Source organism: Octopus bimaculoides, chromosome 13, assembly GCF_046866305.1.
Source record: "Octopus bimaculoides isolate indiv1 chromosome 13, ASM4686630v1, whole genome shotgun sequence".
Lineage (NCBI taxonomy): Eukaryota > Metazoa > Mollusca > Cephalopoda > Octopoda > Octopodidae > Octopus > Octopus bimaculoides.
In genome coordinates, this window is record NC_142940.1 from 29626265 (window position 1) to 29653858 (window position 27594).

The 27594-nt window shown below is 35.8% G+C and overlaps 1 protein-coding gene across 5 annotated transcripts in view; it reads right to left on the reverse strand.

The window, feature by feature from the left end:
- Positions 1-27594, reverse strand: part of LOC106880368 (rho GTPase-activating protein 7) — a 601077-nt gene that overhangs the window by 522830 nt on the left and 50653 nt on the right. Inside the window, exon 1 of one of the 5 annotated variants that reach the window (XM_089361607.1) lies at positions 17062-17227. The exons of the other annotated variants lie outside the window; for them this stretch is intronic. The gene's annotated coding sequence lies outside the window, so the exon portion shown is untranslated. Of the gene's footprint in view, positions 1-17061; positions 17228-27594 lie in introns of those variants that run through there. 5 annotated transcript variants of the gene reach the window in all.

Genomic DNA, 27594 nt, shown 5'->3' on the forward strand with positions numbered 1-27594 from the left:
GAGGTAGTAAATGTTACAGATATAAATGATCTTATGAAGGCAGTCAGTACATATGCAGCAAACATTGTCCAGATTGTGATGGTGATATTTTTGTTTAGAGGCACCCCCATTAAGAGGGTATCTATGTTGATATTTATTTTGAATTACCTGTAAAAAACCCAAAGATTTCAGAATCTTACAAAATTTTTTAAATGTCAGAACTTAACAATGATAATAATCAATGGTGAAGAGTATTTCAAAGGTCTAATTTCAAATGCCATCATTGCCATGGCAGTAGAACATAATGTTAAAGGCAGGCTAGTTGGAGTTGAAATAAATTTGTCACACAGGGAACTGAAAAAGCCATTGTGTGTGTGTGTGTGTGTGTGTGTGTGTGTGTGTGTGCGTGTGTGTGCGTGTGTCTTTGAGTCAGAATTTGTCCCCCACCACCACTTGACAACTGATGTTAGTGTGTTTATGTCCTTGCAACTCAGTGATTCAGTAAAGACACTAATAAAATAAGTACCAGGCTTAAAGTGAAAGAGAAAAAAATGAGTACTAGGGTTGATGCATTCAATTAAAAATTTTTCAAGGTGATGCCACAGCATGGCCATACTCTAATGACTGAAACAAGTAAAAGATAAAAGATAACGTACACTTCCTAAAATTTTATGATGCCTTTTTATAAGGGTAGGTGGTTAGCTCAATTTGATTTAAGAATGTGCCAGCTCATAGAGATCTGGCAAGAGTTTTAGTAATACTGGAGGAACATGGGGAGAATGTGTAAGTGAAATCCACTCCACCAACTCAACAGAGATGAGATTCTTATGGAATTCTGGAAACTGGTTGCCCCTAAGGAAGTCACTTGCATTCTTGATTTTTTTCTGTTTTGGAGAAAGGAAGCAGATGCTGGTGTTAACAGAAGGCAGAAAACTCAATGTTTTGTGTGTAGAAATTCAAGCCACTTCAAAGCTTTCTACCCCATGACACCTTCCACTGTTACTACCAACTCTACCAAAAGAATCTTTTCCTCGGAGTTGGTGAAAGCACTAAAACAAACATATCTTTGCAGAACTCCTGAGATCTTACAACAATGAGACAAAAGGCAAAAATATGGTTGGCAGTAGATTGATTCGCATGAATCTGGCTTGTTGTGGGTAGCATCTGCTTCTAACTGCAGAAATTGCATGGTTGAGAATGATCCTGGTGAAGAGCTTGGCTAGGATGAAGAGGAGGGTGATGGCTCCTGTGGTTACTGTAGAAGAGTTTGTTGCCCTTCTATTTCCAGAAGGGGAGGATGATGGCTTCAGGTCCAGTCATTTGGGAGTTGCTCTAATACCCATACATGGTTGATGATGTGAGTGAGTCAATGGACCAAATTTTCTCTGCCTGCCTTCAACATCTCCATGATAATAATGCAGATTCTGGGGGCTCTGCAGTTGTTGAGCTTCTTCAGGGCAGAACTGACTTCATCAGGGGTAGCAGGATCGAGTTTACAAGTGTTGTTGGTTGCAGCTGTGTCTGCAGTAATGGTTAGGCTGGGATCAATTTGGTCAGGTGGGCGATGGAGAAGAAGGCTGAACTGTTCCTTCCAGTGTTTGAAGCATGCAGTTTTTGCGGTGATGACATTGCCATTAGTATCCTTCACTAAGGCTATCTTGAACTGGGATTGGCACAGGCTCTACAGAGCATGTTATATACCTTGCTGATGTCATTGTTCCTTGCTGCTGCCACCAAATGCTTGGCTTCTTCCACCCAGAGCTTCTTTCGGTCATTTGTAATGGTGTTGTTGCATATTTGGTTGAACCAGTGGTACTCATTTATGTTGCCATGCAAGTAGGCCTTGCAGTGGCAGTTGATTATCTTCAGCATCCACAGTGAAATCTAGGGTCGCTTGGGAAGAGGTCTTGTTTGGCACCAGCCACCGCTGCAAAGTCTAACTTTTTTCTTGTCGTTTTTTCCTTTTCTTTTTCATTTGATTCCTTTGTTTTAAGGCTTTTTACATCTATATTTCTTTTCAACGTTGCTGGCTGATTTCTTATAATTCTCAGTTGTTCATCTTCGTCCGGAATTAATTCTATCTCACATATTCTTTTGATTTCTTGTTCTGTTAGTTCGCTCCTCATTTCTGCCATCGTGTAGGTTTCCCTACACGGGGAAACCGTTGCAGGTTTCACCAACTGTGACAATTTTTCCAAAAATTAACAATAAAATTAACAAAACACAGTACAACAATCAAAATCAAATTAAATACTCCACTTATGAGGTAACAATATCCAAAATCATGTACACAATTCAAAAAGAATTATGCATGCACAAAGGGAAAAATAATTTTTATAAAAGAGCAAATATAGATAATCAAATTGAGGTCATGTAAATAAGAGGCGAGTGTGGTAGAGTTACGGTATTTTTCAATTGTAAACAAACTCATATGCGCTCTATATCTAGCCTTAAAGTTCTTCATGCATCCTGTATAAAACCTATCTAGTTTGTTCTCGTCCCTGACAGTGCATGAAAGAAGAAGAATATAAAGTACTCTCTTGAATGGTCTGTTATATCGAGGGCCCCCTACTTTAAGGCAAATATTAGTAAATGTTCTTTATGTATTAGGGAATCCCTTGCGATACTCAGGTCTTTTGGACCAAAAACCATAAATAAGTTCACCGAGGTAATCCCCTTCTGCAACCATAAGTTTTCCTCCACCTTCTTGAAACTGTATAGAAATAAAAATAAATTTAAAAGCAATAGATAATAACAAGTGTAATAGTTTGTGTTAGGGTGATTTGAAACCTCGAAGATTGGTTTTGAAACTACAGCCTGTTTGACTATTCTAAAATAGCACTTTTTTTTTTTTTAAATCTCTCCATTATTTGCATGGGCTTGTCTAAGGCTGGTCCATATTGATTATATATATTTGCTCTTTTATAAAAATAATTTTTCCCTCTGCACCTGTTTGTAATTTTGTGCTGGTGATTTTTGAAGAATAATTTTTTTGAGCTGCTTAGCAGTGGTTTGAGTATTTACGTGTTTTGGTTGTGCTTTCTCTTCTCTTACGAGAAGAGACAGCCGGTTAAAGAATGTCTGAAGACAGTTATTCAGACATATCTTCATCCACTGAAGAGTTGCGGAAGGCTGTGAAATTAATGGACCAAATGCTGACAACAGAGAACAGGAATTTTGCTGATGCAGCAAGGTGTAAGGAGATGGAACTGAATATTGGCGAACTAGGAAAGCATAAAGGAGAAATGACACAAGACGGGTTCGAAGTGAAGCTGAAGCCCCCGCAAGAAGTAAAAGACGGAATAAGGCAGAAAACGATAAACTATCGAACCTATTCGATAAATAAAGGAAAAATTGATGTCGTCACGACAGAGAAAATAGAACAGGCGTTGAGGCAGATTTGGGATGATATAACATACCTGGCTAAAGGTTCCACTTTTGGAACAGTAGAAGTAAGGTTCCGGAATGCGGCAGCAGCAAGGAAACATGCAGCTTCAACAATTCGAAGTGAAGAAGTGGTGCTGTTGCCCACGTATAGAGGCAGGAGAGCGACAAGGATCACAGTGGAAGGAATCCCACCGGAGATTGATGTGTCCTGGGTGGCAGATACGGTCCTCTGTGGTAATGAGGACAACATAGTAGTGCTCCAGGCCAAGAAAAAAAGACTGCATTAACTGGAGAGGTCAGCAATTGGAGATGATAGTCCAAGGGTCAAAAGAAACGGTAGAAAAGATTACAGAATCTATAACCATGGATGAAATAACTATGACTGTTAGGGTAGAAGGAAGAGTTCCACGTTGCTTCAAATGTGGCCTGAAGGACCACATAAGAGCGAACTACCCTACACCACCCAAAATGGTAGAGGAGCGACAGCCACCACCACAAGAGAGGAGACAAGAAGAAGTGGAAAAAGAAACTCCAGGAAATAAGGAATGGGAAACAGCAGTGAGGAGGAAAAAAAGAAAAAGAAAGAAAGTAATTGTGAACCCCAACCCACCCAGTGCCCATCCGCTCCCTTTTCACCTCACCCTCCCAATACAGACACCAAACCTACCCAATCCCCTCCAACAAGAAAACAGAAAAAAATACAAATACACACGATGAAAATAAGATTTCCCCTCCCCCTATTTGTTTTGCTTGCGTTCTGTATGAGAACGCGGGAGATGACACGGTAAAACGGTTGAACGAGTGGAAGGATATGGTGGAAGTAGAATTCTTGGATGATGATGGTGAGACTACGATGAGTTATATGGTAAACAAAGAACAATGTGAAATAGTAAAAAAGAATGATAAAGGCATTGATTGGTGGAAAGTCATTGGCGATAGAGACTAGTTGCCAAAAAAGATTAATTATACTAAACTGAAAGAGGACTATGGAATTGAACTGCTAGATTTAAGGCATTGAACAACAAAACGGTATCAATGTAACCACTCGACGTCTGGGGTCGAGTGAGCATTCCGCCTCATTATATCATCTTTTTCATAATTCATTCTTTTCTTTTATTTTGTTTCTTTCTTTATACCTCCATTTTATAATTTTAGTTCCCTGATTGTGTTTGTCCCCTTCTTTGTTTAGCCCCTAGTGGGTAATAAAGAGATATTTCCCTTTGTGCATATCTTGATGTTCAAAGTGTGAGTTGGCCAGTAAAGGTTTGGGTTATTGGTGATATATCGTTCAGAAAGGATTGTTGTATTTGTTGCGTGCTGCTTTGCAGCGGTGTAGTCTTACGTTCTCTCTTTGAGAGTTGGTATGGCTAAAAGTAAAAGGAATACCTTTTACTCAGACTTTAGCGGGTCTGAGTATTCGTCATCTGAGGAAGAATTATTGAAAGCGGTTGACGCTATGGACGTGGACCTCGATAAAAGGAAGTTTGCGGAGGTTGCCCGAAAAGAAGAGGAAAATGTAGAAATTGACACAAAGAAATATAAGACATTGTTGAAGCGTGACGGTTACAACGTTAATGTGACCCCTCCGCTCAAAATAACAAAAAGTATGAAAGGCAGAACTATTATGTACAAAACATTCTCAATTAAGAAAGGCAAGGTAGACCATAAGTTGACGGCGCAGGTGGAGAAGGTGCTGAGGCCAATCTGGCAAGAAATATCATATCTTGCCAGAGGGCCGAAATTTGGTGAAGTGGAGGTGAGATTCACAAACGGAGACACGGTAAAGAAGTATGCGGAAACTTCATTGAAGGATGAAGAACTTGTACTTCTACCCACGTACCTGGGACGTAGAGCGTCTCGGGTATGGGTAGAAGGAATTCCATTGGAAATTGACGTTGCCTGGATAGTGGCCGCTGTTTTGGCTGAGACTAACGGCAAAATAGTGGTGCTCCAGGCAACGAAGTCAAAAAGTTCCAACTGGAAGGACCAGGTCCTAAACATGATAGTGCAGGGTTTGAGCAAGGCATTGGAAGAGATGGTGGAAACGATAACATTGAACGAAGTGGTAATGAACATAAGAGTGGAGGGCAGGATACCGCGCTGCTTCAAATGTGGTCAGAAGGGCCACATAAGAGCGAACTGCCCTCCACTACCCAAAATGGTAGAGGAATGACAGCCATCACCACAGGAAAGGAGACAGGAAGAAGAGACAAAAGAAACACCAGAGGATAAGGAATGGGAAATGGCCAAGAGAAGGAAAGATAGAAAGAGGAAGAAAGTAAGTGCCTGTGAGCCCCAACCCACCCAATGCCCACCCTCTCCCTCTTCATCACACCCTCCCCATGCAGCCACCAAACCTACCCAATCCCCTCCAACAAGAAAACAAAAAAAAAAGATACAAACACACACGATGGAAATAAGGTTCCCCCTCCCCCTGTTTGTTTTGCTTGCCTTCTGTATGAGGACATGGAGGATGACTTGATGAAACAGGTAAACGAGTAGAAGGATGTGGTTGAGGTGGAACTCTGGGAGGATGGTAAGGCCGCGACGTGTTATTTGTTGAATGAGGAACAAAAGGAAATAGTGAAAAACAATAAAGGGATTGAATTGTGGAAAGTAAAAGGTGATAGAGACAAGTTGCCGAAAAGCATTTGTTATACTGAACTTAAACAGGACTATGGCATTGAACTGCTAGACTTAAGGTGGATCAATTAAAAAGAAAACGGTTGCAATCTAACCACTCGACTTCAGGGGTCGAGTGGGCATTCCACCTCATTGTATCATCTTTTCCATAATTCATTCGTTTTGTTTTTTTTTTCTTTCTTTATACATCTGTATTATAATTTTAGTTCCCCAATTGTGTTTGTCCCCTTCTTTGTTTAGCCCCTAGTGGGTAATAAAGAGATATTTCCCTTTGTGCATGTCGTGACATTTGAGTCGTGTTGTGATAATTTGAAGGAGAGTGTGAGTAGTTGTTAAGAAATCGTTGTATGAAACTGTTGAAGAATTGTTACTGTTATTTTGTTACTGTTTATTGAATTATTTTGTTGTTGGAAGTCATTGCTGTAGTGTTTAAATGACTACTAGCTACGCAGCTGCAGCTGGCAGCGGCCGGCCGGCCAGTGACATGGGAATGAGAGAAGTTAACATTAAAATGGAAAATTTGAAGAGACATTTCAAGTATTTGAAGAAAGAAGGAGACTGTCTGCGGGTTAATCCACCCAAAGAAATAATGGAGGAAGCGGAGAAAAAAATTATTATACATAAAACGTTGAATATTAACTCTAAAAAAAATCGAAATTGCGAAGACAGAAGTAATTGAAAATTGTTTGAACAGAATTATGGAGGAAGTGGTACTATTCATGAGAGGAAGGAAATATGGAACAGTAAAAGTCTATTTCAAGACTGAAGAAGGAGCAAATAAGTACTCTACCATGTCTTTGAAAACAGAGGAGTGGGCCCTTTTACCAGTATATTGCGGTAGAAGGGTGGCGAGAATAAGAATTGGTAGAGTACCGCTAGAAATAGACATGGAATGGTTGGTAGCAGCGGTGATTTACAAATGTAAAAATGAGGTGAAAATAATCAAGGTGGAAAGGTCCAGAGAAATCAAATGGTAGGGTTTTGGGGTAGAAATCCTAACCCACATTACCCTACTGGACCTACATAATATTGCAGAGGAGTTGGTGCTCCCCGATGACACCCGACTACGGATCGTGGTGGAGGGTAGGCCACCAGTGTGTTTCACATGTGGAGAAAGGGGCCACATGAAGGCATGGTGCACCCAAAGGAAGCTACAAACAGAACAGGTGGAGAGACAGGAGAGTGTGGACCAGGTAGTACAGGACAAGGCAACGAGAAAAGAAACAGAAAAAGAAGCGGAGAAGGGATTCACTATGGCTAAAAAGAAAAGAAGGAGGAGCGGAGGAATGAGTTCTCTGCCAGAGAAGCAGAAAAAGGAGAGGGAAGGGGTGAGAAAAGAAATTGTGAAGGAGGGCAGTAGGAAGGAAAAAGAAAGTGGAGTTACCAGTGGAGAAAGTATCGGAAACCCAACTGTATGAAGGTGAGATGGAGAGACTATTTAGGGAGGAAGAAAAGAGAGAACCAAAAGTCCAAGAGAAAGGAAAGAAGATATGAGGAGGAGAAGGAGTATGGTATTATGTAACGTACTCAATAAATGTTGAAATAGAGAAAAAAATAATCAAGTTACATTCAATAGTAAGAGTAAAGGTGCCTTCATACATCTACGCGGAGGATATGAAGGCAATAGTGATTGAAGAAGAAAACTATAGAAAATTGAAAGAGATGTGTGGGGTAACGTTGTCCCGCCAGGAGTAAAGGTGGAATTTAAAGAGTTACCACCAGTGGTGGAGTTAAGAGAAATTGAACACCTAATGAACTTTTACTAAAGACAAGAGAAAAGTATGAAATTAAAAAAAAAGAACAATTGTAAAATGTACATATAACAGTTCAAATGGTAATGCATGAGAGTGGGGCCCGTGCGTCCATTTCATTTTCTCATTTTTATATAACTTTCGTTTCATTTACATTTGTTTTATGTTTTTTGTCCCCACTGTGGTCTTGTCTGTCCTTGTGGTGTCCTCATCTGTGTTTGGGGCTTTATGCCTAATAAAGAAATTGCATGTCGTGACATTTGTACGTAAGTTTACCCTGACGAGGGGGTCATCACCAGTTTGCACTCTATTGTGTTTATAATACAGTGGTGTACCCCCAAAATGGCCATAGGTGTTGTATGTGGTTTTCGTGAAATTGTTTTTACTGATTGATACCTGCTGGGTGCTGTAATTGTATTTTGACCCATGTGTTGTGAACTTTTGGACTTGGTGAGCGGAATTAAATTTTACATGTTTTACATGCTGATACCTGCTGGGTGCCTGTTATTCACTCTTGTATATACCTAACTGGTGCGGACTTGCCTATTGGTGTCTACAGGGAGATGAAGAACTTGCCTATTGGTGTCTACAGGGAGATGAAGAACTTTGTGCTTTAATTCTAAATAGTGTTAAATCATTTCTGTCCTTCATTTTTAACCAATGGACTACTTTATGGTACCTCATTTCTTTATTTTATTTTTCTTTATTTTAGTTTGACCTATATAATATTATATATTTGAAATTTTTATTCCTTTTATTTGTATTAATTTTTATTCGTATTAATTTTAACTTCTATGAAATGATATTTATGTGTATTGTATTATATCTTTAACTCATTTGTATGTTATCAGTTGAAACAATACATTTGTGTATAAAATTTTATACTTTTTGTTCTATTTCTTGCATCTCACTTCTTATATATTTCTTATTCCTTATGGATTATGGATTATGTTGTATATCTTACATATGTTCATTAAGGGGGTGTGATATGTTGAGTCATTAACCCAGCGTTTTTATTCTATAACTAATATTATATATATATATATATATATATATATATATATATATATATATAAGAAAATAAAAAAGGGGTTTGTATGATAGTGTATAGACGAATATATTATTTAAAAGAGTTCTAACTGTCTGTTTTTTTATGTTTTATTCATATTCTTACAAAATTAATGTGTGATATAGAATATGGAATATATAATATAAATAGTAAAATGAAATGAAGTATAATGAAATGAAGTATTGAATGTCTTATTGAATAAATAAAATATTGAGTATTAAATATAAAAGGACTAGTATACTTTCATGCTTTATAGCAGTCATCAAGGTCCCATCTGACAGATGTGTTATATATATATATATATATTCATTAGTTACATTATTTACATTTGACGGATGTACTCTTCAGCTTTCATCAAGTGTCCTGGGGAATTTCAAACCTAGGTTCTCATTCCTAAGGTATTTTCCCAATGTTGTTTATTATTATTATTATTATTATTCTGATCACTGCCTGGAATCCAACTCAGAATCTTGGGGTTAGTAGCCTGCGCTCTTAACCACTATGCCATATGCCCATGGGCGCATATATATATATATATATATATATATATATATATAGGTACAAGAGAGGATATAAACCTCAGAAGGATTAAAAATATTCAGGCACATACATACATAGTATTAGTAATATACAAAACAAGAGAGAAAATGGAGATAAGATTAATAAAAGTTTATTAACATTGACAAAACCAGACCTACAATTGTTTCAATTCATCACTTGCAGTATAGAACTTAACCAAATTTAATTTAATTTAACTATATTAATTTGGTTAATTACTACAAGCACTCTAATAGAGCTTCAGGAATATAAAGTTAAGAAAGAGAGAAACAAATTTCAAAGGTCAGTATTCATATTCATTCAATCCATTTCATTCAATGTTGAAATTTATAAATATATAAACATATAAATATAAATACATAGATGTACTTGCGAAATTGAATGTCCATATTAGAATCAATGAGAAGGGTAGATGAGAAAGTTAGTATAAAATGATTTAAGAGAAATCCTGAATAAGTGCTACGTCTGACGGTCATTTCAGGGAGATATAGGTTGGTATGGGCAAGCTAACACTAACCATAGCAATTATCTATATTTCTCTCATCAGAGTTAGAAGATTCAAAGAGTTATTAAAATTTTTTAGAGACATGAAAGATTGAGAATTTAAAAAAAAAGAATGCTTTGTTGGACCATACTGTTCATGTGGATGATATAATTAGAATTAAAGTTACATGTCAAGATACATTACGATGCTCTATATAATAGTATTTTACAATGAATCCAAAATATGAAAGGCGACTAGATTAAAATCCTATAGGCTAATTATTTTTGGGGAAGAATTTAAAAGTTGAAAGATATTTATGTCTACAGGTAATTATGACATCAGATATCTTATTAAGTAAGCTCTTTTTGTTGGTATGGAGTATGTGGATTGCTTCCTTTATGCATAAATCGCAATTTTTAGTATGTATTATATGGTGTGGTTTCCATTATGATAGACCAATCTAGAATGAATTCTTTATTGCGCATTTTTAATTTATTGATGTGAGTAGCTAGTGTGGTTGAAGTTTTTGTTTTATGATTGATAAATGAATTTGTGTGTGCCCTATATCTAATCTTACAATCAGTCGTACTTGCTATGTATATATTTTTAGGTTCATTAAGGGTTGAAACCTCAACTTTACATATGACATTTCTTTTTAAACAGAATCCTTTTAAGGGACATAGGACCCTGTTATGACAATTACATGTTTTATTTCCAGGTTTAGCCTTTCTAATTTTAATATCAGGGTTTTGCGAGTTGGCAGAAACATTAGCACACTGGGTGAAATGCTTAGCGGTATTTTGTCTGTCTTTAAATTCTGGGTTCAAATTCCGCCGAGGTCGACTTTGCCTTTCTTCCTTTCAGGTTCGTGAGGTCGATCTAATCAACTGGCCCCCTCCCCAAAAATTTTGGGCCTTGTGCCTAGAGTAGAAAAGGATTATTCTTTATATTAAGGTCAGCTATATAATCATCTCTGTTAATGCTGTTATTTCTAAGTTCAAGTCTATTGTTGGCCACAATCATAGATCCTAGATTGGGAGTGTTTGAGTGTGATAAGTTAAGGCAGGATCTATTAAATATGGAATGATATTTATGACCTAGTGGGAAGTTCATGTCAATAATTCTAAAAAAATAATTTAGGGAGGTTTCTGACCTGGAGGGAAAAGGGAGGTGTGAACCATATAATTTCTTGTCTCCTCCCCAAGGTTTTCCTATTCTGCCCAGTATAGTTATTGTTATTATAATTAGATTATAGTATCTTCTAAAATGTTGTTGGTTCCTATATTCGGGGTGGTTGGTTTATGGGAGGTGTGTCGATGTTTAAATATTTGGAAAACGTTTGCCTGATTTATTTTAAAATATTGTGTTCTTAATATAATATATTTTCCTATTGAATCCACTGTCTTTTAATGCTGTATTATAAAGGGGTGCAAAATCATCGATGATCTTTTTGTTTGCAGATAAGTTAGATATTCTTATCAACATAACTTTGATTATTCCCTTAATGACACTTTGGGGATGATTTGATAAGGTGTGGATATACTTAATAGTTTGATTAGGCTTATGGTAAGGATAGAATAAGCCATCATCTAGATCTAGATTTAATGTTACATCCAATATGTTAACACATTTAGTAACATTTTCAAATATAATATCTAAGTTGTATAACTTAAAAAATTCAATTAATCTTTTCCTTATCCTATCAGTTGCTTGTGCAGAGGAACCAGATATAGAGAATAAGGCATCGTCTCTATACAGACCTCCTTTGATATTAGGAAATTCTTCATTAATTTTTGAGAGTAAAAATAGGCCAACAATATCTGTGACCTGGACACAGTCCGAGCTTCCCATTGTAACATCAAAGTTGTCATGAAGGTCATATCGGGTCCAAGTCCTATTTCTGAAGAATATCAGTATTTTTCTTGCGGTGAAAAATAATATTTTTCTCTAATGGTGTAATACTAGTAAAATTCTCCACAAAAGTAATTGCTTTGTTGAGTAAATCAGGCTTAATAGATTGGTAGTAATTACTAAGCTTGAATTGTATAAAGCAGGTTTTCCTTTTGTTATTCAAAGAGCAAAACCAAGTTATGACATCTCCTGTGGATATCCAAAGTGGGAGGTTTGTGTTTCTTTTAACACAAGAGATAATTCTATCAATGATAGACTTACTAATTCTGTCCAAGTCAGATCTGGTTGGGCAGATTAGCCTAATGGTGGGTTTGCACTCAAAGTTAGTTTTGTGGTCCTTAAAAGTGAAATGTGGGATTTTAGGGGCATAAGGTTCCGTCCTATCTAGCAATTTTAGCTCCTTAATTAAGTCAAAATAGTTCTTATTAATTTCATTCAGTCTATTATTGGCCACTATTTTATATTTAGAGTTCAATTCCTTCAAGATAAAGTTATTATAGGCGTCGGTAGGTAGTGAATACAGGTTTCTGTTTTATCAGAAAGAACATGTAGGTTATCAGAGTTTGTTTTATTTGAGAGATAATGTCAGTTAATTTCTTCTGGATGTGGTTTGTGATTCTCAAGAATTTTAGTCTTTTTACCATGTTAATGAGGTCTTTTTCCAGTTTAAGTAGTGCAGGATTGTGAGGAAAGTTTCTGTAGGTTTTCAAGTTATAATTATCCAATTTTGAATCATAGTAAAATGCTTTCTATCTCAACCTTTTGATGAATTCTCTAATTCTCTGCAGTAGCATATTGGTGTACATATCCCTAGGTGGAACCAGGATATTTTTTATAAATTGACCAAGGAATTGTTTCTCCATAGGTTGATGCTGTAGGAAGTGCTCACCTTGAGCAGATATAGAATAATGAAGAAGTACATGGTATAGTTATTCACTTTATACAACACAACTAATAAGCGTGCTAATAGAGCTTCAGGAATATAGAGTTAAGAAAGAGAGAAACAAATTTCAATGGTCAGTATTCATATTCATTCAATCCATTTCAAATTGTTGAAATTCTCCACAATGTACACAGATGTGTTCACATATATGAGACATGGTAAAAGTTCATAAGAATTTATAAATATATAAAAATTTAAACCTCACAAGTACATCTATGTATTTATATTTACATGTTTATAAAGTTTTATATATTTTAAGTTTTTATACACTTATGAATTTTTATATATATATATTTATAAACTCTTATGAACTTTTGCTATGTTTCATATATGTGAAAGCATCTATGTATGTTGTGGAGAATTTCAACAATTTGAAACGGATTGAATGAATATGAATACCAACCTTCAAAATTTGTTTCTCTCTTTCTTAACTTTATATATATATATATATATATATATATATATATATATATATATATCAGTTGATTAAAGTTAAAACATGGTCTGGTTTCCACGTTTTTTATTATGGTATTTTAACATTAAAAAAATATATATTTTGTAATGCTCATAAAGTTAACTTAGCACTTTCATACATAGCGTAATCATCAAATTTCTAATGTGTTTAACTGACAGTTGAGTTCTTGACAACTTTGGTACTTTTTAGACTGCTCTTAAAAGAAATATTATGCAAATTATCAACACTTATCTCAATAATGGAAAAACAAACAACTATCCTACAGGAACTGGAAAAACAATCAACAGATAAAGATATATGTCCAAATCTACATTCAGAAATCAAGGATTTATCTGAGACCCAATCAATATATAGTTTAAGATCCGGTCATGAAAACAAAAAAAAGCTAGCCTACTAGGTGTAAAAAAATGTGTACAAAACGAATATGAAAATAAAAATTTGGGGAGAGGACTTTCAGAAAAGTCACAAGATCTGATTTTTCCCTTATAACATCAAGAAAAATGGACACATATTACTGAAATTTTATAGATGGCACAGATTACGATTATAAAGAAATTTCTGGTGAAAGTTTTTTCTGAAGGAGTGGGGAGAGGATTTCAGAAAATTCACATGATCCAAATTTTTCCCTTATAACTATAAGGAAAATGGATACTTTTGATGTAATTTTACAGAAACACCTTACGATTATAAAAAAATGTGGGAGGGGAATGTTTTCTGAAGGGGTGGGGACTGTTGGAAAGTTCACACGATCCATTTTTTCCCCAGATAACTTTCAGGATCTAGTTTAGTGCCTGGTCACCAAAACAACAAAAAGACAGTCTAATAGGTATACAAAAAAGTGTAGAAAACGAATAAGAAAACAAAAATTTATGCAAACAAATGAGGGTGTGGTGGTGGAGAGAGGACTTTCAGAAAATTCACATGATCTGATTTTTTCCCCTCATAACTTTCAGAAAAATGGATGTCTTTTACTGAAATTTTACACAGAAACACCTTTCAAACAGCATAGATTACGATTATAAAGAAATTTGTGGGTAAAATGTTTTCCAAAGGGGCGGGGAGAGGACTGTTGGAAAGTTCACACTATCCATTTTTTCCATAACTTTCAGGATCTAGTTTAGCGCCTGGTCACCAAAACGTAAAAAAACAGTGTACTAGATGTAGAAAATGTGTAGAAAATGAATATGAAAGCAAAAATTTGCACAAAGGAACAGGGGTGGGTGGGGAGAGTACTTTCAGAAAATTCACCCAATACGATATTTTCCCCCCATAACTTTCAGGAAAATGGATAGCTTTTGATAAAATTTTACAGAAACACCTTTCAAATGGCATAGATTATGATTATAAAGAAACTTGTGGGGAAAATGTTTCCCTGAAAGTTATGTGGGAAAAAATCGGATCATGTGAATTTTCCAAAAGTCCTCTCAACACCCACCACCCATTCGTTAGCACAAATTTTTGTTTTCATATTCATTTTCTACATGTCTTTGTAGACCTAGTACAATGGGTTTTTTTGTCGTTTTGGTGACCAGGCGCTAAACTAGATCCTGAAAGTTATGAGGGAAAAAAAATGGAACTTTCTGACCATCCTCTCTCCACCCCTTCAGAAAATATTTTCCCCAGAAATTTCTTTATAATCATAATCTGTGCCATTTAAACAGAATTTCTATAAAATTTCAGTAATATATATATATCCATTTTCCATAAAGTTATGAGAGAAAAATTGGATCATGTGAATTTTCCAAAAGTCCTCTCCCCACCCCACCCCGTTCGTTCGCACAAATGTTTGATTTGTATTCATTTTCTACACATTTTTTTTTACAGCTAGTAGGCTGATTTTTTTTCCTGTTTTTGTGACAGAGACTTAAGCTGTATATTGACCGAGACCCTATCAGAAGTGGTAAAATCTCCAAGAGAAAGTCTAACACAGCCATCATGGATACAAAAGCTTAACAAAAATTTAGAAAACGAAACCTATAGAAAAAGAAAACAAATTTGGTTGACATGTAAAGGGAATTTTTGGAAGGCATACAAATGTAAAATACATGCTGAGATATACACAGATTAGATTGAGTCAGATATACCCATACTTCCCCGTAAATTCTTAATTAAAGAAATTATAGAACTGAAGGAGGAAACAAAACTAAGATGGGTGCTGACTATGTCAAAAGTGAAGAAAGACATCTCTATTAATCTAAATAAAGAGTCTCGATTCAAGACAAAATATGAAACAGTAGACAATGAAATTATCAAGGCAATATCGAAAATAGCCACAGGAAACAAAGCTGAGAAAATGAAAGAGATGTGGGTTAAAGATATTACAAAAGAAGAAAGTAAATGAAGACATTTATAGCAAAAGAAACAATTGTTCTTTGATAAATATGCTAAAAACTATAGTAATGACACCTCAGTACCACATAAAAGAAATATAAAAAAGCAACCTAACCAACACAACATATGCAAAAACACTTGGCAACAAAAACAGTCAACCACAAGGAACTACAGTAAGAACTTTTTATCATTAAAATATACAAAGAAACACCAATACATGTAACATACAAGAATATCATAAACAAAATAAACATTTCTTAGATCAAAACATTAGTAAACAAAACAATTATTCATTTGATCAAAATATGAGAGGAAGTAAAACCGGGAAGAAATCACATTCAAGACCTCAACAAAAATAGCCTATTAGAAACAACAAAAACCAAATAAATAGACTGTCAAATAAATCCCAAAAATTCTTTTCACAAACTGAAAATATAAATAATATGCCCATACCTAGAAACAAGAGAAAAACATACCTGACCAAACACCACAACCAAAGTACAAAGCTTGCCAGAGGAAAGATGTTGATAATAGAAGAAATAATAGACAAAAAGAAATCGATCTTTTAAGATCAGGACAGCAAACACCAAAGAAAGAAAAATTCCAAGAAGAAACAACTGTGAAACAATTGATAGGATAGATCCTAAAATTATTAATCTGTCAAAAAGAAATATAGACAGTGACAAACTTTGATTATTGATGAAAGGACTAAAATTTACACCTACACCTACAGTCAACCATCAGGAATTGGAGGAAGATATCAAAAACTTCTATTGGAAACTACGACTTGTGGAGTTTTTTACTGATAAAAATAAAGAGAATGACGAATCCTTGGTGAAAAATGAAACAAAATTTAAACATCTAGATCAGTTCATTGACATCCTCTCCAGATTCCCACTGAAGCATAATATCAATGTCAGACATTTCAAACATTTCAAAACTAGAAAAGTCTGCCCTTATACGTTGTCAAATGACAACACAATTGTCATCAAACAAGCAGACAAAGGGGTGCCATTATTATAATGGATACAGAATATTACCAGAATCTAGCTGAAGATCATTTAAAAGATACAACGTTCTACCATGAAATACCCTCAAATATTGAACACCACATTATGAAGAAATTCAATTATTTAGTTTCACAACATTATAACTCCCTCACTTCTAATGAAAGGGACTATATTACCAATTTCGAATTGAAATCCAACAACTTCTATGACTTACCCAAAATACATAAGTCAAAAGAAATACAGAACACTATAAAGGAACAAGGTTGTGAATTTATAAAACTACCACAACCAAAGGATTTTAAACTAAGACTCATTATAGTTGGTCTGGCCTGTCCTACACATTGTCTGAGCAACCTCTTGACATTATCCTAAAACCACTATGTAGTCACATACTCAGTTTCATTCAAGATGACATTGACTTCCTGTCATATCTGCCCAAAACAACAGAACCCCATTCACTGCTAGTTAGTTTTGATGTAACAAACTTATATACAAACATTCCACATGATTTGGGACTTACTGTCATAAAATATCCTGAGTAGATATACTATAATCTTCATGGTCAGCCTCATTCTCAAAAACAATACATTCCTTTTCAACGGAAAAAAACTACCTCCAAATTTGAAGCACAGCTATGGGGACGCAATTTGCTCCAGTCTTTGCAAACTCAGTATTGGGAACAAAACCTATATAAAGAAATTGAAGAGAACTACATCAGGTGGGACAGGATGAAGGAGTGATTGAAGTTTGTATAATTTAGTGTGAGCAAGAAAAGTCATGGAGAAAGCAGTTGAGATGGAGAATGAAATGTATATGCATATATATATATATATATATATATATATATATATATATATATATGTAGTATATAGATCCAATGGAGGTAGAATCAACAAAAAAAAAATATTCCATCCAATGAGAGATAAATATCAGTTTAATACACAACCAAAAGAGCTACTAATAGTTTCACGCCTTTATGATACTTGAACAGACATATTTATAAAATGCAGCATGTACCTCCAAGCAATCTTTCAGGCTCTGTTTAGGCATTATATAAATTTTAAAATGCAAGGATGCTGGACAATACCTAATATTGCCAGTTCATAGTTAGATTCAACAATAGAAAATTATACAGTCCATCCTCTAATCATAAGACCCTTGGATTTAATAATCTAAATAATAGCATAAATCAACTGGGATCTAATCTTCAGAACAATAATGTACATCTTAACCCAACAATAACCCTAACTTATCTAATCAAGTAAATAAACTCTGTAATTGTATAAATAAATCCTTGTGTTCACTTGTTGCACATTGCCTAAGTAACAATGTAGTACATAAATGTTCTGTAAAAGCACTAGGAAATGTCTACGCTTATATTTGGACTACCTCAAATAAATATACATGTAGGTATTATAACCATACTTTGTAGCTTTAGGGATAGTAATGAAGCTAACTTCACATCTTTAGCTAGTTTTCTATGGATGTTTACTGATAAAAGAATCCAGTATAAAATTTTGTGGTCCAGTATATGCAAAACACAACTGTATAAAGGTAATAATGATATTTGCAATTTATGCATATAGGAGTGTACCACATGTCCTTCCTATACAATGCAAAACATTAGTGTAATAGCTTCCTCTAAATGCACAGTTAATACCTTATAGCTATATCACCTTTGATTGGTATAATCACTATCTCCCTTATTTCTGCATTTTTACCTTATTCTACCTTACTTAGTCTATCTAATCATAGTTCAACTGAGCTGATTTCAATCAGCAGTTTTGCATTATCACATTTAGGGAATAATGATATATAAAAAAACTTTAATTGGTGGATATCTTTAATCTTTAATATATCAACTAAGCTGTAAATCAGTTTATAAGATGTCCATATATGTGCCATTGATCTTCCTTATATCTTTATTTGTAACTAAGCTACCAGCATGTAATCTAGTGCTATATTAATGGTACTAGTTTACAATAAAAGTAGCTCCTTTGAATTTATTCTAGATCTGTTTCCCATACTTTATTTTACCTTATTCTATTTTATTTGGATATTTTCAGTTTGGCGCCCAATTATAGAAAATTCAAAGTTTATTGAAGATTTGAAAATTTGGTACATTAATGTAGTTTTCCAAGCTAAATCTCAGGAGATATTTCACTTTGACCAGAAAACATTTTTTAAAAAAGTTATAGAGGTTTAAAGTTTGATCATTTTCACCCAGTCAGAAAACAGGATTTGGAAGCTGTCATTTTATGCATGATGTGTCTTAATATGAAACTTTAAATAAATCACTTATGAATTTGTGTTGCAAGATTCCTGAGATGAAATCGTGTGTTGAAACAGATATTGTTGTATTTCAGGATGATCATTTTTTTTTTTTTGCTAAATAAACACACACACAATATATTCATTCTTCACTCATTTATTACTGTTCTTATTCTAACTCATGTCCATTGTCCAGAAATCTTTCGTCACACATCTGTGACCTCTTTAGTGACACTTTCCATCTTCATGTATGCTCTTAAATAAATCAACTTCTGCTTTATGCCCAACATATAACCCCTCACAACTTTTTCTTTTTGGAATTTTCAGAAGATTTTAGCGAATTTGTATTCTACACTCAGGAATTCATACAATTATGCAAAAGAAAAAAAAAAAATTGGGAGGTACGTGATTTAAAGCCTATATGGCTGTTATTTTTAGCACATCTCTCAACCAGCAGATGGGCACAAGCAGCAGAATGCAGCATCAGTGCACATGCTTTTGCATAGAATATATTTGTCAACACATGCTATCTCACAGACAAAGGAGTTCTTATGTTAGGCTTGTTACCATGGAAACAAGCATGAATGTGTCTGTAGCTTATGGTTGGCTAAAATTACCCCAAATTTTCAAATTTAAAAGCTAATAATTTTTTAATTATTGATTTATTGCAAAAATGAATTTCAAAGCATATAAAACCATATCATTACACCGAATATGAAATTAATTCAAGCAGGAATTGAAGGGATTGAAAACTGGCAGCCAAACAAAACAGATCCCTTTATTTATTATTTATTTCATTTAGTATCTTTTATTGTTTCCATTTACATTTTATGTAATTGTAATCATAAATATAGCAAAAATATTTTAACTCTTATAACTGTCAGTACAATAGCATGATAGAGTTTGAAAGTATTTGCATGAATATTGCCTATGTGCGCGCGCGTGTGTGTGTGTGTGTGTGTGTGTGTGTGTGCGTGTGTGTGCGTGTATGCGCGTATGAATATCTATAAATTGATACATATAAATAATACTATAATCTGTTTTGGTCAATTAAACTAATTTCTACTCTGATATTAGTGTTTTGTGTTAGAACTGGGGAGGCGAGGTATTTGTGCTTGTCAATATTCATATATGAATGTATGTATCTGTGTGAATGTGCTTGTGAATAGTCATATAATGTATATGGTCAATTCTATCCTTCAAAATCAGCAGTGCATGAAATTCCAACAGCTTAAGCCCTACCTATTTTCTTCTTTTCTTTTTTCTCCATACTTTCCATTCTATTTGTTTCTTTTTTTGATGTTGTTTGTTTCTTGTTTCCGGGGGGGGGGGGGGGTCCTTACCATTTGCTTTATTCATTTAAATAATAGGGATGGTCTACATAATTCACTTTAGAAAACAAATCTATTTTAGTAAGCATATCTTTGTTTTTAGAGAGAAATTGATTTTTGATTTTTCTTATTTTACAATTTATACTTTTTCTGAATTCTGGCTGGTTTATTAAACTTTTTTTTTTGGATCTTTGTGATTTGACGGGCAACATTTTTTTATGTAGTGTTTTTGGTACCAAAACACTTTCAAACTTCGAATACTTGTATATTTTGTGTTATAGAACAGATAAAAAATTTTGTATTCGAAATTATTTCATGTAAAAAATTGTCGTATTTCGGTAATTTCAACCAATCACTGACGTCTATTGAGGTGAAAACAATTACGCCATGGAATATAAACAACGGTGTTACAGGATTTTTTCCCTTGAATAAAATTAGTCCCGTTGTTTGTCAACAAAAACTATCCGTTGTCAACAACAACTATCAGTGGTATATTTTTCGTTTGTCACTGTTATTTATGACATCGTTCATGCGTTTGTACTGGTTTTAGCTTTAGGGTTTTAGGGTTAGGGTTCGGGTTTTAGAGTTAGGGTTAGTTTTATGATTACGGTTAGGGTTATGATTATTTTTGCCATAACCTTAACTCTAACCCTATGACTCATAACCATAACCCTAACCCTAACCCCAAACCTAACCCCAACCCTAACCCTAAAACCCTAACCCTAAAACCCTAAACCCTTACTAGGGAATAATGATATAATTAAACAGGGAATAACACACTTGACACCGAACAGCAGTAACTGTATTCAGCTGAATAGACGTCAGTGATTGGTTGAAATTACAGAAATACAACAACATGAAATAACTTGCGATGTATAATTTTTTGTTAAGAAGGCTAAGAGAAAAAGTTGTTTTGTACAATACATTCTACCAGTGTCCCAAGTTTGAAAGTGTTTCGTTAAGAAAACAAGTGTTGCCCGTCAAATTACAAAGATCCTTTTTTTTTATTATATTGCGTTTATCTACAGCTTCTTTCCCTAATTTGCATTGATCTATAGTAATGACTGTAGTCGAAACCATACATAGTGGCTAGACTCTGGCCATGCTAGGGCACCACCTTGAAGAATTTCATAGTGATCTGCCCAATACATCTATAATCTGTGATATATATTGAGATTGCTAGTAGTTGACTTGATGTTTTGACAGGGTGTACATATGTTTATTTTATATATGTGTGAATGGTAATGTAATATCTATTATATAACTAAGCAGAAGTAAACTAATAGAATAAGCATCTATTCTCTTATTTCATTTCTCTTATCCAATCAATTTATATACATATATATAGGCACGGGAGTGGCACAGGTGCAGGAGTGGCTGTGTGGTAATTAGCTTGCTTAACAACCACATGGTTCTGGGTTCAGTCCCACTGCATGGCACCTTGGGCAAGTGTCTTCTACTATAACCTCGGGCTGACCAAAGCCTTATAAGTGGATTTGGTAGACGGAAACTGAAAGAAGCCCATCGTATATATATATAAATATATATATGTATGTTTGTGTATATGTTGTGTGTGTTTTTTTCCACCCAACATCGTTTGACAACCGATGCTGGAGTGTCTGCATCTTTGTAACCTGGCAGTTCAATGGAAGAGACTGATAGAATAAGGCTTACAAAGAATAAGTCCTGGGGTTGATTTGCTTGACTAAAGGCGGTGCTCCAGCATGGCTGCAGTCAAATGGCTGAAACAAGTAAAAGAATATAAATGTATGTACACACACACACACACATATTTAGTGTATGTATACACATCTATATATAAGCATGTATGTATATATATATATATATATATATTTCGTTTTTGGATTTGGGATCCGGACTCCCTTGGTTATATTTCTTGGTTATTTTTCATTTTTTTTTATCTTCTAAAAATTTTTAATGTGTTTCAGTCATTGGACTGCGGCCATGCTGGGGCACCACCTTGAGGAATTTTTAGTCAAATGTATCGACCCCAGAATTTTTTTTACTTGTTTCAGTCATTAGACTGCGACTGTGCTGGAGCACCGCCTTGAGGAATTTTTAGTCGACTGTATCAACCCCAGAATTTTTTTTATTTTCTTACTTGTTTGAGTCATTAGACTGCAGCCATGCTGGGGCACTGCTTTGAAGAATTTTTAGTTGCAGAAAAATCAGCATTTTAAAATTTAAATAACCCTTTTGTTACCATATTTCTGTTGAGATACTCTCTGTTTCTTTCAATTAATTTTAAATATAACAAAGAATTTAGTAAAATAACTTAGTTATTAAGCTAGTGTTAGGAACATAAAAATCTTCCACCAAACCTTAGTCACAATTTAATTCAAAACTTTTGAAAACAAGACATTTGTACGATAGAGCCAGAGGCAGTTTCAGGTGAGTTGGTATCAAAAGGGTTAAAGTCTTTTGTTTTCTTCCCTCTATATTTAGAGATTAATGAGAATGAGCTGACCATTTGAACTTTCTTCGGCCATTCAAGGTGTAACAGAATTATGGCGCTGAGGGCTAGTCATTCAACCGTACTTTATATGGTTTCTATCTTCCTACACATTTCTTGAAGTAAATGCCTTTCTTTTTGTTACAATTTAGACACTATATACATTAAGTAGTAAAAAGTCTTGTGTTCTGTTATTCTATTCTACTTATTTATTTTCAATTAAATATATTTTTGTTTACTTAAAAATTAGAATTTTGGAAAAAAAAAAGTTTCCAATTTTGTTTATGTGAAATTAGCAAGAAAAAGAAAAATTAAAGAGATTTGGCTGTTATTTCTAGCATGTACAGAAACCTTCCAGGCTTAACTTCATGCGTTGGTTGAAAATCACCTAAAAAAATTCTGGGGTCGGTACATTTGACTAAAAATTCTTCAAGCGGTGCCCCAGCATGGCCAAACTAATGATTTAACAAGTACAAAAACAACCAAAAAACGAAATATATCACCAAGGTCATTTTGACCAGGCTTTAAAAAAAGTCTAGATTCCATACAGCCATCGAAAAATTCTTCAAGATGGTGCCCTAGCATGGCCAGAGTCTAGTAACTGCAACAAGTAAAAAGGGGAAAAAAATTCTGGCGTTGGTACATTTGGCTAAAAATTCTTCAAGGCAGGGCCTCAGCATGACCGCAGTTTAATAAATGAAAGAAGTAAAAGGGGAAAAAAAACGAAAAAATAGCTGAAAAATATAACCAAGTGGGTTTTGACCACTTTCACACTTTAATTATGGAGGTTTGTTTTGTCTGCGGGGCTTTTGTCCTACACATAAATCATCATCATCATCATCATCATCGTTTAATGCCTGCTTTCCATGCTGGCATGGGTTGGACAGTTTGACTGAGGACTGGCAAGCCAGAAGGCTGCACCAGGCTCCAATCTCATCTAGCAAGTTTTCCACAGCTGGATGCCCTTCCTAACGCCAACCACTCCAAGAGTGTAGTGCATGCATTTTACATGTCACTGGCACGAGGGCCAGTCAGGTGGCACTGGCATTGACCACGTTTGTATACTGCATTTTATGTGCCATCAGCACGGAAGCAAGTCTGGTGAGACTAGCATCAACCATGCTCGAATGGTGCTTTTTATGTGCTACTGGCATGGTTACCAGTCAGGTGGTACTGGCATCAACTACGACAAAGATCTCACTTGACTCAACAGGTCTTCTCAAGCACAGTTTATTGTCCAATGATTGAAGGGTACTCTTAAATGAACCAGTTATGCTACACTGGCGTCGGCCACAGTTAAGGTCTCACTTGGCTTGCCAGGTCTTCTCAAGCATTGCATATCTCCAAAGGTCTCAGTCCCTTGTCATTGCCTCTGTGAAGCCCAATGTTCGAAGGTTGTACTTCACTACCTCAGTCCAGGTCTTTCTGGGTTTACCTCTTCCCCAGGTTCCCTCCACTGTTAGAGTGTGACACTTTTTAAAGCAGCTGTCCTCATTCATATGCAACACATGACCATACCAGCACAGTCATCTCTCTTGCACACTACATCTGATGCTTCTTATGCCCAACTTTTCTCTCAGGGCACTTAAACTCTGTCATGTATGCACACTGACATTACACATCCAGCAGAGCATACTAGCTTCATTTCTTTCAAGCTTACACATGTCCTCAGCAGTCACAGCCCATGTTTCACTACTGTGTAGCATGGTTGTTTACACACATGCATCATACAGTCTACCTTTCACACTGAGCGAGAGGCCTTTTGTTACCAGCAGAGGTAGGAGCTCTCTGAACTTCACCCAGGCTATTCTTATTCTAGCAGCTATGCTCTCAGAGCATCCACCCCAGCTACTGACTTGCTCACCTAGGTAACAGAAACTTCTAGTTTTTCCCCCTGGCATGTGACAATGCTGTTTTCTGCACATTTTCAGTGTTTATTGCCCCTGTGCATTTGCCACACAAAAACTATCTTCCCAGTTAGCCTTGCTTTGATATTGCTGCACCTCTTATGTGTTCATAGCTACACTGGTACATCTTATGGAGTTTCTACCTATGCCTTTTCTATAGATCAAGCAGGGCCATCTACCTGAAGAGATTTGTGATATGTCTGCCTTCCTACTTACTAAGATTTAGGTTTTTGCTAGATTACTTCTAAAGTTCTTTGATTCTAGACCTTGCTTCCACACCTGAAACTTCTCCTCTAGTTCTGATAGCGACTCAGCTATTAATGCAAGGTCATCAGCATAGAGAAACTCCCAGGGACATCTTGTCTTGAATTCCTCTTTCATTGCTTGGAGAACTATGATGATTAAGAGGGCGCTGAGGACTGATCCTTGGGGGACCCCAATTCTTAACCAGAAAACTTTACCAACCCTCACTTTACTGACAGCATCCCTGCCTTGTACAGCTCTCACTAACCATTCATCTATCCCTAGTTTCTACATTGACCACCAGGGTTGGGGAACCCTGTCAAAGGCTTTCTCCATGTCAACAAAAGCCAAGTACAGAGGTTTATCCTTGGCTAGATATTTCTCCTGCAGCTGTCTTACCAGAAATATAGCATCAGTGGTGCTTCTCCCTGCCACAAACCCAAACTGTGTCTCATCTAAACTAACTCTCTCCCTAATTAGTTGGGCTATGACCCTCTCTGTGATTTTCATTACCTGACCCAACAACTTGATCCTCTGTAATTATTTATATCTAATGCATCACCTTTACCTTTGTAGCAGCTGACTATGGTGCTGCTACACCAGTCATTGGGTATGACTCCTTCATGTACCACCTGATTGACTATACATGTAACTAGACTATAGCCAACACCACCAGATATTTTAAGCATCTCTGCGGTGATTCCTGATGGGTTGGGGGCTTTCCCTGTCTTCATACTCTTAATTGCTTTATCTACCAAGGTACTGTCAATTTGGATAGCTGGTTACTCTGTTGGGTCGACATTTGGCAGACTCTCTTTCTCTCATTCATTCTCTTCATTTAGCAACCTTTCATAGTGGCATCTCCAAGTCTCTCTCTTTGCAGCCTCATTAAATGCAAGTGAGCCATCATCAACACGGACACATTTCTCTTCTATGTCATCATGATTCTCTCTCACACACTGTCTTGCAACACGAAACACTTCAAGTCTTTGGGCCTCATGATGCAGAACATTGGCAATTTTTTTCTTATCTGCTTCCCCTCTGGCTAAGTAAACCTGTCTCCTAGCTTCCCTTCTGGCAATTTGATACAGTTCCCTGCTATCACTGTTCTTCCAGTCCTTCCATGACTGTTTCTTTTCCGTAATAACCCTATCAACTACATTGCTCCACCACCACGTTACCTAAGGTTGAGAGGGGACTTTGCACCATCCACAGTTCTGGTCAGTAGCCCTCAACTGGTTGTCCCGTAGGAACCTCCAGTTGTTTTCCACATTATGTGATGCTATATCCTCTTCTATTTCGTCAAGAGCTTCAAGTAATATGTCTCTAAATCTCTGTTTGTTCACAGGATCCTTAAGCTTCTTTTCCATGCTGGTTATCTTCTGGGCATCCATTTAGCCCTGATCCTGAAGTCACTAACTACTAACCTATGTTGTGGGGTGCATTCTTCACCTGGGAAGGTTTTGGCATTATAAGTAGCCATTTTTCCCATTTCCTGGCAAGGATGTAGTCAAACTGACTAGTGTGTCCACCAGACCAGTAGGTGAATAGGTGACTGGCAGGTTTCCTAAAGTTAGTCATACAAACCATATGATCATTTGCATCACAGAACTCCAGCAGCCTGGTTCTCTCCTCATTGCGGGAACCAAATCCCTACCCACCATGTACAACATGGAAGCCCCCTGCATGTTGTCCAACATGCCCAGCCACAAAGAGAAGATCCCTGTCATTCATCGATGAGGTAGTCAGCAAGAGGGTATCATAAATCGGTTTTTCTGTTCATCAGGTAGCCCTGGCTGAGAGGCATAATCCAAGATAATGGTTGCTAATCCATGCTCCAGCACTAATCTAACTTTAAGTATTCTATCACATACTCTAACTACCTAGATTACTTTATGAACCCATTTCTCCACGAGAAGAATACCCATGCCCCCAACTCCATCAGTGTCCCCTACCCAGAAAACCTTATATATATATAGTAAAAGGAAGGATATAATATCCAGGCATATACCAAATTTCTCCAAGTAAAATCCCAAGGCTGGTTCCTTCAGATGGTATGTTTTATGGTAAATTGCCTTTAACTCCCATCCAATGTTACAATTTTTTCCTGGTTACTTAGAGCGTTAAGTACAATATTGATAATAAGGAGAATGAAGAACTTGAACATTCAAACAGTTCATCAATGAACATCATGGTTTACTTCTACTGCTACCAAGCCTAATTCAAATTAATAATGGAGGAAAATTCCTCTTCAAACAATGTCATATGCATACACCCCGAAGAAGATTGTACTAATAATGAATAAATCGTTGCATATAAATATGCAGCAATGTGCAATTGATGCGATCAAAACACATGTTGGACAATTATTATGAATAAACCAACTGTAAATAAACACTAGACTTACTACCCAGTGTTGCCCAGTAAAGTATTCATAGAATTGTTTGCCAGTTTGTAGATTGGGAATTCATGGTACTTATGCATGTATATATATTTGACCTAACTTCTGGACTTATTTAATTGGAACTATCCAAACAATAGTAATCAATTTACATGAGCAGAAACTTTTTTTTAACAATTTTTATCCTGAAAATCACCTGTAACTTTCGTTTTAAACTGAAAGAAAGTGAAAGATGTATGAATATATATATGAAATGGATGGTGTGTGTGTGTGAGTGTATGTAAGAGAGAGAGAGAGAGTGAGCTACTTACACATACATGAGAACACACATGTTCACTCACTCACTCTGTCTCTGTCTGTCTGTCTCTCGCTCTCTCTCTCTGTCTCTCTCCTCTCTTACACATGCACACATATATACAAAAAAGAT